Genomic DNA, 12,055 nt, shown 5'->3' with positions numbered 1-12,055 from the left:
ATGTGTTTTCTCTTTGATAGGGTTCGGAATGGAACGAGAAGTGGAATGGAATCAGATGTAATGAGTGGAATCTCGAAATAGAAGTGGATGAAAGAAAAGAGAAACACCATGAAAGGAAGGGAAAAGAAGAAAGTTTTCCGATTGCTGAAAAATTTCTTTTCAGGTATTGTAAAATGTATTTACTATACTTGCATCATTCAAGCCATGTTATATCATTTAACTTTGATGTGTAATGCAAGGTATGTGCTTTCTCTTTGATAGGGATTGGAATGGAACGAGAAGTGGAATGGAATCAGATGTAATGAGAGGAATCTCGAAATAGAAGAGGATGAAAGAAAAGAGAAACACCATGAAAGGAAGGGGGAAGAAGAAAGTTTTCCGATTGCTGAAAAATTTCTTTTCAGGTATTGTAAAATGTATTTACAATACTTGCATCATTCAAGCCATGTTATATCATTTAACTTTGATGTGTAATGCAATGTATGTGTTTTCTCTTTGATAGGGATTGGAATGGAACGAGAAGTGGAATGGAATCAGATGTAATGAGAGGAATCTCGAAATAGAAGTGGATGAAAGAAAAGAGAAACACCATAAAAGGAAGGGAAAAGATGAAAGTTTTCCGATTGCTGAAAAATTTCTTTTCAGGTATTGTAAAATGTATTTAGAATAAATGCATCATTCAAGCCATGTTATATCATTTAACATTGCTATGTAATGCAAGGTATGTGTTTTCTCTATGTCAGGATTTAGAAAGGAACGAGAAGTGGAGTGGAATCAGATGTAATGAGAGGAATCTCGAAATAGAAGTGGATGAAAGAAAAGAGAAACACCATGAAGGGAAGGAAAAAGAATAATGTTTTCCGATAGCAGAAAAATTTCCTTTCGGGTATAGTAAAATGTATTTACAAGACTTGCATCATTCAACCCATGTTATATCATTTAACATTGATGTGTAATGAAAGGTATGTGTTTTCTCTTTGATAGGGATTGGAATGGAACGAGAAGTGGAATGGAATCAGATGAATCTCGAAATAGAAGAGGATGAAAGAAAAGAAAAGCGCCATGAAAGGAAGGAAAAAGAATAATGATTTCCGTTTGCAGCAAAATTTCTTTTCAGGTATTGTAAAATGTATTTACAATACTTGCATCATGCAAGCCATGTTATATCTTTTATCATTCATGTGTAATGCAAGGTATGTGTTTTCTCTTTGATAGGGTTTGGAATGGAACGAGAAGTGGAATGGAATCAGATGAATATCGAAATAGAAGTGGATGAAAGAAAAGAGAAGCACCATGAAAGGAAGGAAAAAGAGTAATGTTTTCCGATTGCAGAAACATTTCTTTTCAGGTATTGTAAAATGTATTTACAATACTTGCATCATTTTAGCCATGTTATATCATTTAACATTGATGTGTAATGCAAGGTGTGTGTTTTCTCTTTGATAAGGTTTGGAATGGAACGAGAAGTGGAATGGAATCAGATGTAATGAGAGGAATCTCGAAATATGAGTGGATGAAAGAAAAGAGAAACAACATGAAAAGAAGGGAAAAGAAGAAAGTTTTCCGATTGCTGAAAAATTTCTTTTCAGGTATTGTAAAATGTATTTTCAATACTTGCATCATTCAAGCCATGTTATATCATTTAACTTTGATGTGTAATGCAAGGTATGTGTTTTCTCTTAGATAGGATTCGGAATGGAACGAGAAGTGGAATGGAATCAGATGTAATGAGAGGAATCTCGAAATAGAAGTGGATGAAAGAAAAGAGAAACACCATGAAATGAAGAGAAAGGAAGAAAGTTTTCCGATTGCTGAAAAATTTCTTTTCAGGTATTGTAAAATGTATTTACAATACTCGCTTCATTCAAGCCATGTTATATCATTTAACTTTGATCTGTAATGCAAGGTATGTGTTTTCTCTTTGATAGGGTTCGGAATGGAACGAGAAGTGGAATGGAATCAGATGTAATGAGTGGAATCTCGAAATAGAAGTGGATGAAAGAAAAGAGAAACACCATGAAAGGAAGGGAAAAGAAGAAAGTTTTCCGATTGCTGAAAAATTTCTTTTCAGGTATTGTAAAATGTATTTACAATACTTGCATCATTCAAGCCATGTTATATCATTTAACTTTGATGTGTAATGCAAGGTATGTGCTTTCTCTTTGATAGGGATTGGAATGGAACGAGAAGTGGAATGGAATCAGATGTAATGAGAGGAATCTCGAAATAGAAGAGGATGAAAGAAAAGAGAAACACCATGAAAGGAAGGGGAAAGAAGAAAGTTTTCCGATTGCTGAAAAATTTCTTTTCAGGTATTGTAAAATGTATTTACAATACTTGCATCATTCAAGCCATGTTATATCATTTAACTTTGATGTGTAATGCAAGGTATGTGTTTTCTCTTTGATAGGGATTGGAATGGAACGAGAAGTGGAATGGAATCAGATGTAATGAGAATAATCTCGAAATAGGAGTGGATGAAAGAAAGGAGAAACAACATGAAAAGAAGGGAAAAGAAGAAAAATTTTCCGATTGCTGAAAAATTTCTTTTCAGGTATTGTAAAATGTATTTACAATACTTGCATCATTCAAGCCATGTTATATCATTTAACTTTGATGTGTAATGCAAGGTATGTGTTTTCTCTTTGATAGGATTCGGAATGGAACGAGAAGTGGAATGGAATCAGATGTAATGAGAGGAATCTCGAAATGGAAGTGGATGAAAGAAAAGAAAAACACCATGAAAGTAATGGAAGAGAAGAAAGTTTTCCGATTGCTGTAAAATTTCTTTTCAGGTATTGTAAAATGTATTTACAATACTTGCATCATTCAAGCCATGTTATATCATTTAACTTTGATGTGTAATGCACGGTATGTGTTTTCTCTTTAATAGGGTTCGGAATGGAACGAGAAGTGGAATGGAATCAGATGTAATGAGAGGAATCTCGAAATAGAAGGTGATGAAAGAAAAGAGAAACACCATGAAAGGAAGGGAAGAGAAGAAAGTTTTCCGATTGCTGAAAAATTTCTTTTCAGGTATTGTAAAATGTATTTACAATACTTGCATCATTCAAGCCATGTTATATCATTTAACTTTGATGTGTAATGCAAGGTATGTGTTTTCTCTTTGATAGGGTTCGGAATGGAACGAGAAGTGGAATGGAATCAGATGTAATGAGTGGAATCTCGAAATAGAAGTGGATGAAAGAAAAGAGAAACACCATGAAAGGAAGGGAAAAGAAGAAAGTTTTCCGATTGCTGAAAAATTTCTTTTCAGGTATTGTAAAATGTATTTACAATACTTGCATCATTCAAGCCATGTTATATCATTTAACATTGCTATGTAATGCAAGGTATGTGTTTTCTCTATGTCAGGATTTAGAAAGGAACGAGAAGTGGAATGGAATCAGATGTAATGAGAGGAATCTCTAAATAGAAGTGGATGAAAGAAAAGAGAAACACCATGAAGGGAAGGAAAAAGAATAATGTTTTCCGATAGCAGAAAAATTTCCTTTCGGGTATAGTAAAATGTATTTACAAGACTTGCATCATTCAACCCATGTTATATCATTTAACATTGATGTGTAATGAAAGGTATGTGTTTTCTCTTTGATAGGGATTGGAATGGAATGAGAAGTGGAATGGAATCAGATGAATCTCGAAATAGAAGAGGATGAAAGAAAAGAGAAGCGCCATGAAAGGAAGGAAAAAGAATAATGACTTCCGTTTGCAGTAAAATTTCTTTTCAGGTATTGTAAAATGTATTTACAATACTTGCATCATGCAAGCCATGTTATATCTTTTATCATTCATGTGTAATGCAAGGTATGTGTTTTCTCTTTGATAGGGTTTGGAATGGAGCGAGAAGTGGAATGGAATCAGATGAATATCGAAATAGAAGTGGATGAAAGAAAAGAGAAGCACCATGAAAGGAAGGAAAAAGAGTAATGTTTTCCGATTGCAGAAACATTTCTTTTCAGGTATTGTAAAATGTATTTACAATACTTGCATCATTTCAGCCATGTTATATCATTTAAAATTGATGTGTAATGCAAGGTATGTGTTTTCTCTTTGATAAGGTTTGGAATGGAACGAGAAGTGGAATGGAATCAGATGTACTGAGAGGAATTTCGAAATGGAAGTGGATGAAAGAAAAGAGAAACACCATGAAATGAAGGAAAAAGAATAATGTTTTCCGATTGCAGAAAAATTTCTTTTCAGGTATTGAAAAAATGTATTTACCATACTTGCATCATTCAAGCCTTGTTATATCATTTAACATTGAAGTGAAATGCAAGGTATGTGTATTCTCTTTGATAGGGTTTGGAATGGAACGAGAAGTGGAATGGAATCAGTTGTAATAAGAGGAAACTCGTAATAGAAGTGGAAGAAAGAAAAGAGAAACACCATGAAATGAAGAGAAATTAAGAAAGTTTTCCGATTGCAGAAAAATTTCTTTTCAGGTATTGTAAAATGTATTTTCAATACTTGCATCATTCAAGCCATGTTATATCATTTAACTTTGATGTGTAATGCAAGGTATGTGTTTTCTCTTAGATAGGATTCGGAATGGAACGAGAAGTGGAATGGAATCAGATGTAATGAGAGGAATCTCGAAATAGAAGTGGATGAAAGAAAAGAGAAACACCATGAAATGAAGAGAAAGGAAGAAAGTTTTCCGATTGCTGAAAAGTTTCTTTTCAGGTATTGTAAAATGTATTTACAATACTCGCATCATTCAAGCCATGTTATATCATTTAACTTTGATCTGTAATGCAAGGTATGTGTTTTCTCTTTGATAGGGTTCGGAATGGAACGAGAAGTGGAATGGAATCAGATGTAATGAGAGGAATCTCGAAATAGGAGTGGATGAAAGAAAAGAGAAACAACATGAAAAGAAGGGAAAAGAAGAAAGTTTTCCGATTGCTGAAAAATTTCTTTTCAGGTATTGTAAAATGTATTTACAATACTTGCATCATTCAAGCCATGTTATATCATTTAACTTTGATGTGTAATGCAAGGTATGTGTTTTCTCTTTGATAGGGATTGGAATGGAACGAGAAGTGGAATGGAATCAGATGTAATGAGAGGAATCTCGAAATAGGAGTGGATGAAAGAAAAGAGAAACACCATGAAAGGAAGGGAAAAGAAGAAAGTTTTCCGATTGCTGAAAAATTTCTTTTCAGGTATTGTAAAATGTATTTACAATACTCGCATCATTCAAGCCATGTTATATCATTTAACTTTGATCTGTAATGCAAGGTATGTGTTTTCTCTTTGATAGGGTTCGGAATGGAACGAGAAGTGGAATGGAATCAGATGTAATGAGAGGAATCTCGAAATAGGAGTGGATGAAAGAAAAGAGAAACACCATGAAAGGAAGGGAAAAGAAGAAAGTTTTCCGATTGCTGAAAAATTTCTTTTCAGGTATTGTAAAATGTATTTACAATACTTGCATCATTCAAGCCATGTTATATCATTTAACTTTGATGTGTAATGCAAGGTATGTGTTTTCTCTTTGATAGGGATTGGAATGGAACGAGAAGTGGAATGGAATCAGATGTAATGAGAGGAATCTCGAAATAGGAGTGGATGAAAGAAAAGAGAAACAACATGAAAAGAAGGGAAAAGAAGAAAAATTTTCCGATTGCTGAAAAATTTCTTTTCAGGTATTGCAAAATGTATTTACAATACTTGCATCATTCAAGCCATGTTATATCATTTAACTTTGATGTGTAATGCAAGGTATGTGTTTTCTCTTTGATAGGATTCGGAATGGAACGAGAAGTGGAATGGAATCAGATGTAATGAGAGGAATCTCGAAATGGAAGTGGATGAAAGAAAAGAGAAACACCATGAAAGTAATGGAAGAGAAGAAAGTTTTCCGATTGCTGTAAAATTTCTTTTCAGGTATTGTAAAATGTATTTACAATACTTGCATCATTCAAGCCATGTTATATCATTTAACTTTGATGTGTAATGCACGGTATGTGTTTTCTCTTTAATAGGGTTCGGAATGGAACGAGAAGTGGAATGGAATCAGATGTAATGAGAGGAATCTCGAAATAGAAGGTGATGAAAGAAAAGAGAAACACCATGAAAGGAAGGGAAGAGAAGAAAGTTTTCCGATTGCTGAAAAATTTCTTTTCAGGTATTGTAAAATGAATTTACAATACTTGCATCATTCAAGACATGTTATATCATTTAACTTTGATGTGTAATGCAAGGTTTGTGTTTTCTCTTTGGTAGGGATTGGAATGGAACGAGAAGTGGAATGGAATCAGATGTAATGAGAGGAATCTCGAAATAGAAGTGGATGAAAGAATAGAGAAACACCATGAAAGGAAGGGAAAAGAAGAAAGTTTTCCGATTGCTGAAAAATTTCTTTTCAGGTATTGTAAAATGTATTTACAATACTTGCATCATTCAAGCCATGTTATATCATTTAACTTTAATGTGCAATGCAAGGTATGTGTTTTCTCTTTGATAGGGTTCGGAATGGAACGAGAAGTGGAATGGAATCAGATGTAATGAGAGGAATCTCGAAATAGAAGTGGATGAAAGAAAAGAGAAACACCATAAAAGGAAGGGAAAAGAAGAAAGTTTTCCGATTGCTGAAAAATTTCTTTTCAGGTATTGTAAAATGTATTTAGAATAAATGCATCATTCAAGCCATGTTATATCATTTAACATTGCTATGTAATGCAAGGTATGTGTTTTCTCTATGTCAGGATTTAGAAAGGAACGAGAAGTGGAATGGAATCAGATGTAATGAGAGGAATCTCGAAATAGAAGTGGATGAAAGAAAAGAGAAACACCATGAAGGGAAGGAAAAAGAATAATGTTTTCCGATAGCAGAAAAATTTCCTTTCGGGTATAGTAAAATGTATTTACAATACTTGCATCATGCAAGCCATGTTATATCTTTTATCATTCATGTGTAATGCAAGGTATGTGTATTCTCTTTGATAGGGTTTGGAATGGAACGAGGAGTAGAATGGAATCAGATGAATCTCGAAATAGAAGAGGATGAAAGAAGAGAGAAGCGCCATGAAAGGAAGGAAAAAGAATAATGATTTCCGCTTGCAGCAAAATTTCTTTTCAGGTATTGTAAAATGTATTTACAATACTTGCATCATGCAAGCCATGTTATATCTTTTATCATTCATGTGTAATGCAAGGTATGTGTTTTCTCTTTGATAGGGTTTGGAATGGAACGAGAAGTGGAATGGAATCAGATGAATATCGAAATAGAAGTGGATGAAAGAAAAGAGAAGCACCATCAAAGGAAGGAAAAAGAGTAATGTTTTCCGATTGCAGAAACATTTCTTTTCAGGTATTGTAAAATGTATTTACCATACTTGCATCATTCAAGCCTTGTTATATCATTTAACATTGAAGTGAAATGCAAGGTATGTGTATTCTCTTTGATAGGGTTTGGAATGGAACGAGAAGTGGAATGGAATCAGTTGTAATAAGAGGAAACTCGAAATAGAAGTGGATGAAAGAAAAGAGAAACACCATGAAAGGAAGGAAAAAAAAGAATGTTTTCTGATTGCAGCAGAATTTTTATTTCAGGTATTGTAAAATGTATTTAGAATACATGCATCATTCAAGCCATGTTATATCATTTAACATTGATGTGTAATGAAAGGAACGTGTTTTCTCTTTGATAGGGTTTGGAATGGAACGAGAAGTGGAATGGGATCAGATGTAATGAGAGGTAGTTCGAAATAGAAGTGGATGAAAGAAAAGAGAAACACCATGAAAGGAAGGGTAAAGAAGAATGTTTTCCGATTGCTGTAAAATTTCTTTTCAGGTATTGTAAAATGTATTTAGAATACATGCATCATTCAAGCCATGTTATATCATTTAACATTGTTGTGTAATGCAAGGTATGTGTTTTCTCTTTGACAGGATTTGGAAAGGAACAAGAAGTGGAATGGAATCAGATGTAATGAGAGGAATCTCGAAATAGAAGTGGATGAAAGAAAAGAGAAGCACCATGAAAGGAAGGAAAAAGAATGATGTTTTCCGATAGCAGAAAAATTTCTTTTCGGGAATAGTAAAATGTATTTATAATACTTGCATCATTCAAGCCATGTTATATCATTTAACATTGATGTGTAATGAAAGGTATGCGTTTTATCTTTGATAGGGTTTGGAATGGAACGAGAAGTGGAATGGAATCAGATGTAATGAAAGGAATCTCGAAATAGAAGTGGATGAAAGAAAAGAGAAACACCATGAAAGGAAGGGTAAAGAAGAATGTTTTCCGATTGCTGTAAAATTTCTTTTCAGGTATCGTAAAATGTATTTAGAATACATGCATCATTCAAGCCATGTTATATCATTTAACATTGTTGTGTAATGCAAGGTATGTGTTTTCTCTTTGACAGGATTTGGAATGGAACGAGAAGTGGAATGGAATCAGATGTAATGAGAGGAATCTCGAAATAGAAGTGGATGAAAGAAAAGAGAAGCACCATGAAAGGAAGGAAAAAGAATGATGTTTTCCGATAGCAGAAAAATTTCTTTTCGGGTATAGTAAAATGTATTTATAATACTTGCATCATTCAAGCCATGTTATATCATTTAACATTGATGTGTAATGAAAGGTATGCGTTTTCTCTTTGATAGGGTTTGGAATGGAACGAGAAGTGGAATGGAATCAGATGTAATGAAAGGATTCTCGAAATAGAAGTGGATGAAAGAAAAGAGAAACACCATGAAAGGAAGGGAAAAGAGGAATGTTTTCCGATTGCAGCAAAATTTCTTTTAAGGAATTGTAAAATGTGTTTACAATACTTGCATCATTCAAGCCATGTTATATCATTTAACATTGATGTGTAATGCAAGGTATGTGTTTTCTCTTTGATAGGGTTTGGAATGGAAAGAGAAGTGGAATGGAATCAGATGAATCTCGAAATAGAAGAGGATGAAAGAAAAGAGAAGCACCATGAAAGGAAGGAAAAAGAATAATGATTTCCGATTGTAGCAAAATTTATTTTCAGGTATTGTAAAATGTATTTACAATGCTTGCATCATTCAAGCCATGTTATATCTTTTAACATTGATGTGTAATGCAAGGTATGTGTTTTCTCTTTGATAGGGTTTGGAATGGAACGAGAAGTGGAATGGAATCAGATGAATATCGAAATAGAAGTGGATGAAAGAAAAGAGAAGCACCATGAAAGGAAGCAAAAAGAATAATATTTTCCGATAGCAGCTAAATTTCTTTTCTGGTATTGTAAAATGTATTAACAATACTTGCATCATTCAAGCCATGTTATGTCATTTAACATTGATGTGTAATGCAAGGTATGTGTTTTCTCTTTGATAGGGTTTGGAATGGAACGAGAAGTGGAATGGAATCAGATGTAATGAGAGGAATCTCGAAATAGAAGTGGATGAAAGAAAAGAGAAACACCATCAAAGGAAGGAAAAAGAATAATGTTTTCCGATTGCAAAAAAATTTCTTTTCAGGTATTGTAAAATGTATTAACAATACTTGCATCATTCAAGCCATGTTATGTCATTTAACATTGATGTGTAATGCAAGGTATGAGTTTTCTCTTTGATAGGGTTTGGAATGGAACGAGAAGTGGAATGGAATCAGATGAATCTCGAAATAGAAGTGGATGAAAGAAAAGAGAAGCACCATGAAAGGAAGCAAAAAGAATAATATTTTTTGATTGCAGAAAAATTTCTTTTCAGGTATTGTAAAATGTATTTACAATACTTGCATCATTCAAGCCATGTTTTGTCATTTAACATTGATGTGTAATGCAAGATATGTGTTTTCTCTTTGATAGGGTTTGGAATGGAACGAGAAGTGGAATGGAATCAGATGAATCTCGAAATAGAAGTGGATGAAAGAAAAGAGAAGAACCATGAAAGGAAGGAGAAAGAATAATGATTTCCGATTGCAGCAAAATTTCTTTTCAGGTATTGTAAAATGTTTTTACAATGCTTGCATCATTCAAGCCAAGTTATATCTTTTAACATTGATGTGTAATGCAAGGTATGTGTTTTCTCTTTTATAGGGTTTGGAATGGAACGAGAAGTGGAATGGAATCAGATGAATCTCGAAATAGAAGTGGATGAAAGAAAAGAGAAACACCATGAAAGGAAGGAAAAAGAATAATGTTTTCCGATAGCAGAAAAATTTCTTTAAAGGTATTGTAAAATGTATTAACAATACTTGCATTATTCAAGCCATGTTATGTCATTTAACATTGATGTGTAATGCAAGGTATGTGTTTTCTCTTTGTTAGGGTTTGGAATGGAACGAAAAGTGGAATGGAATCAGATGAATCTCGAAATAGAAGTGGATGAAGGAAAAGAGAAGCACCATGAAAGGATAGAAAAAGAATAATGTTTTCCGATTGCTGTAAAATTTCTTTTCAGGTATAGTAAAATGTATTTAGAATACATGCATCATTCAAGCCATGTTATATCATTTAACATTGTTGTGTAATGCAAGGTATGTTTTTTCTCTTTGACAGGATTTGGAATGGAACGAGAAGTGGAATGGAATCAGATGTAATGAGAGGGAATCTCGAAATAGAAGTGGATGAAAGAAAAGAGAAGCACCATGAAAGGAAGGAAAAAGAATGATGTTTTCCGATAACAGAAAAATTTCTTTTCGGGTATAGTAAAATGTATTTACAATACTTGCATCATTCAAGCCATGTTATATCATTTAACATTGATGTGTAATGCAAGGTATGTGTTTTCTCTTTGACAGGATTTGGAACGGAACGAGAAGTGGAATGGAATCAGATGTAATGAGAGGAATCTCGAAATAGAAGTGGATGAAAGAAAAGAGAAGCACCATGAAAGGAAGGAAAAAGAATAATGTTTTCCGATAACAGAAAAATTTCTTTTCGGGTATAGTAAAATGTATTTACAATACTTGCATCATTCAAGCCATGTTATATCATTTAACATTGATGTGTAATGAAAGGTATGTGTTTTCTCTTTGATAGGGTTTGGAATGGAACGAGAAGTGGAATGGAATCAGATGTAATGAGAGGAATCTCGAAATAGAAAAGGATGAAAGAAAAGAGAAACACCTTGAAAGGAAGGGAAAAGAGCAATGTTGTCCGATTGCAGCAAAATTTCTTTTAAGGAATTGTAAAATGTGTTTACAATACTTGCATCATTCAAGCCATGTTATATCATTTAACATTGATGTGTAATGCAAGGTATGTGTTTTCTCTTTGATAGGGTTTGGAATTGAACGAGAAGTGGAATGGAATCAGATGAATCTCGAAATAGAAGAGGATGAAAGAAAAGAGAAGCACCTTGAAAGGAAGGAAAAAGAATAATGATTTCCGATTGCAGCAAAATTTCTTTTCAGGTATTGTAAAATGTATTTACAATGCTTGCATCATTCAAGCCATGTTATATCTTTTAACATTGATGTGTAATGCAAGGTATGTGTTTTCTCTTTGAAAGGGTTTGGAATGGAACGAGAAGTAGAATGGAATCAGATGAATCTCGAAATAGAAGTGGATGAAAGAAAAGAGAAGCACCATGAAAGGAAGGAAAAAGAGTAATGTTTTCCGATTGCAGAAAAATTTCTTTTCAGGTATTGTAAAATGTATTAACAATACTTGCATCATTCAAGCCATGTTATGTCATTTAACATTGATGTGTAATGCAAGGTATGTGTTTTCTCTTTGATAGGGTTTGGAATGGAACGAGAAGTGGAATGGAATCAGATGAATCTCGAAATAGAAGTGGATGAAAGAAAAGAGATGCACCATGAAAGGAAGGAAAAAGAATAATGTTATCCGATTGCAGAAAAATTTCTTTTCAGGTATTGTAAAATGTATTAACAATACTTGCATCATTCAAGCCATGTTATGTCATTTAACATTGATGCGTAATGCAAGGTATGTGTTTTCTCTTTGATAGGGTTTGGAATGGAACGAGAAGTGGAATGGAATCAGATGAATCTCAAAGTAGAAGTGGATGAAAGAAAAGAGAAGCACCATGAAAGGAAGGAAAAAGAATAATGTTTTCCGATTGCTGTAAAATTTCTTTT

The 12,055-nt window shown here is 33.5% G+C and overlaps 1 long non-coding RNA gene across 1 annotated transcript; it reads left to right on the top strand.

Annotated features, from left to right (window-relative positions):
- The first annotated feature begins 3,716 nt into the window (after positions 1 to 3,716).
- On the top strand, positions 3,717 to 6,636 carry LOC147816718 (uncharacterized). The gene is made up of 3 exons (XR_015431359.1): positions 3,717 to 3,749; positions 6,250 to 6,392; positions 6,491 to 6,636. It is a non-coding gene; the product is annotated as an uncharacterized LOC147816718 (long non-coding RNA).
- The last annotated feature ends 5,419 nt before the right edge of the window (positions 6,637 to 12,055 follow it).

This window comes from Parasteatoda tepidariorum, chromosome 1 (assembly GCF_982258835.1).
Source record: "Parasteatoda tepidariorum strain Cologne lab strain chromosome 1, Ptep-v5.0, whole genome shotgun sequence".
NCBI classification, from domain to species: Eukaryota; Metazoa; Arthropoda; class Arachnida; order Araneae; family Theridiidae; genus Parasteatoda; species Parasteatoda tepidariorum.
The sequence above is the reverse complement of the archived record's forward strand: the minus strand, read 5'-3'. Positions and strand labels throughout refer to the sequence as shown.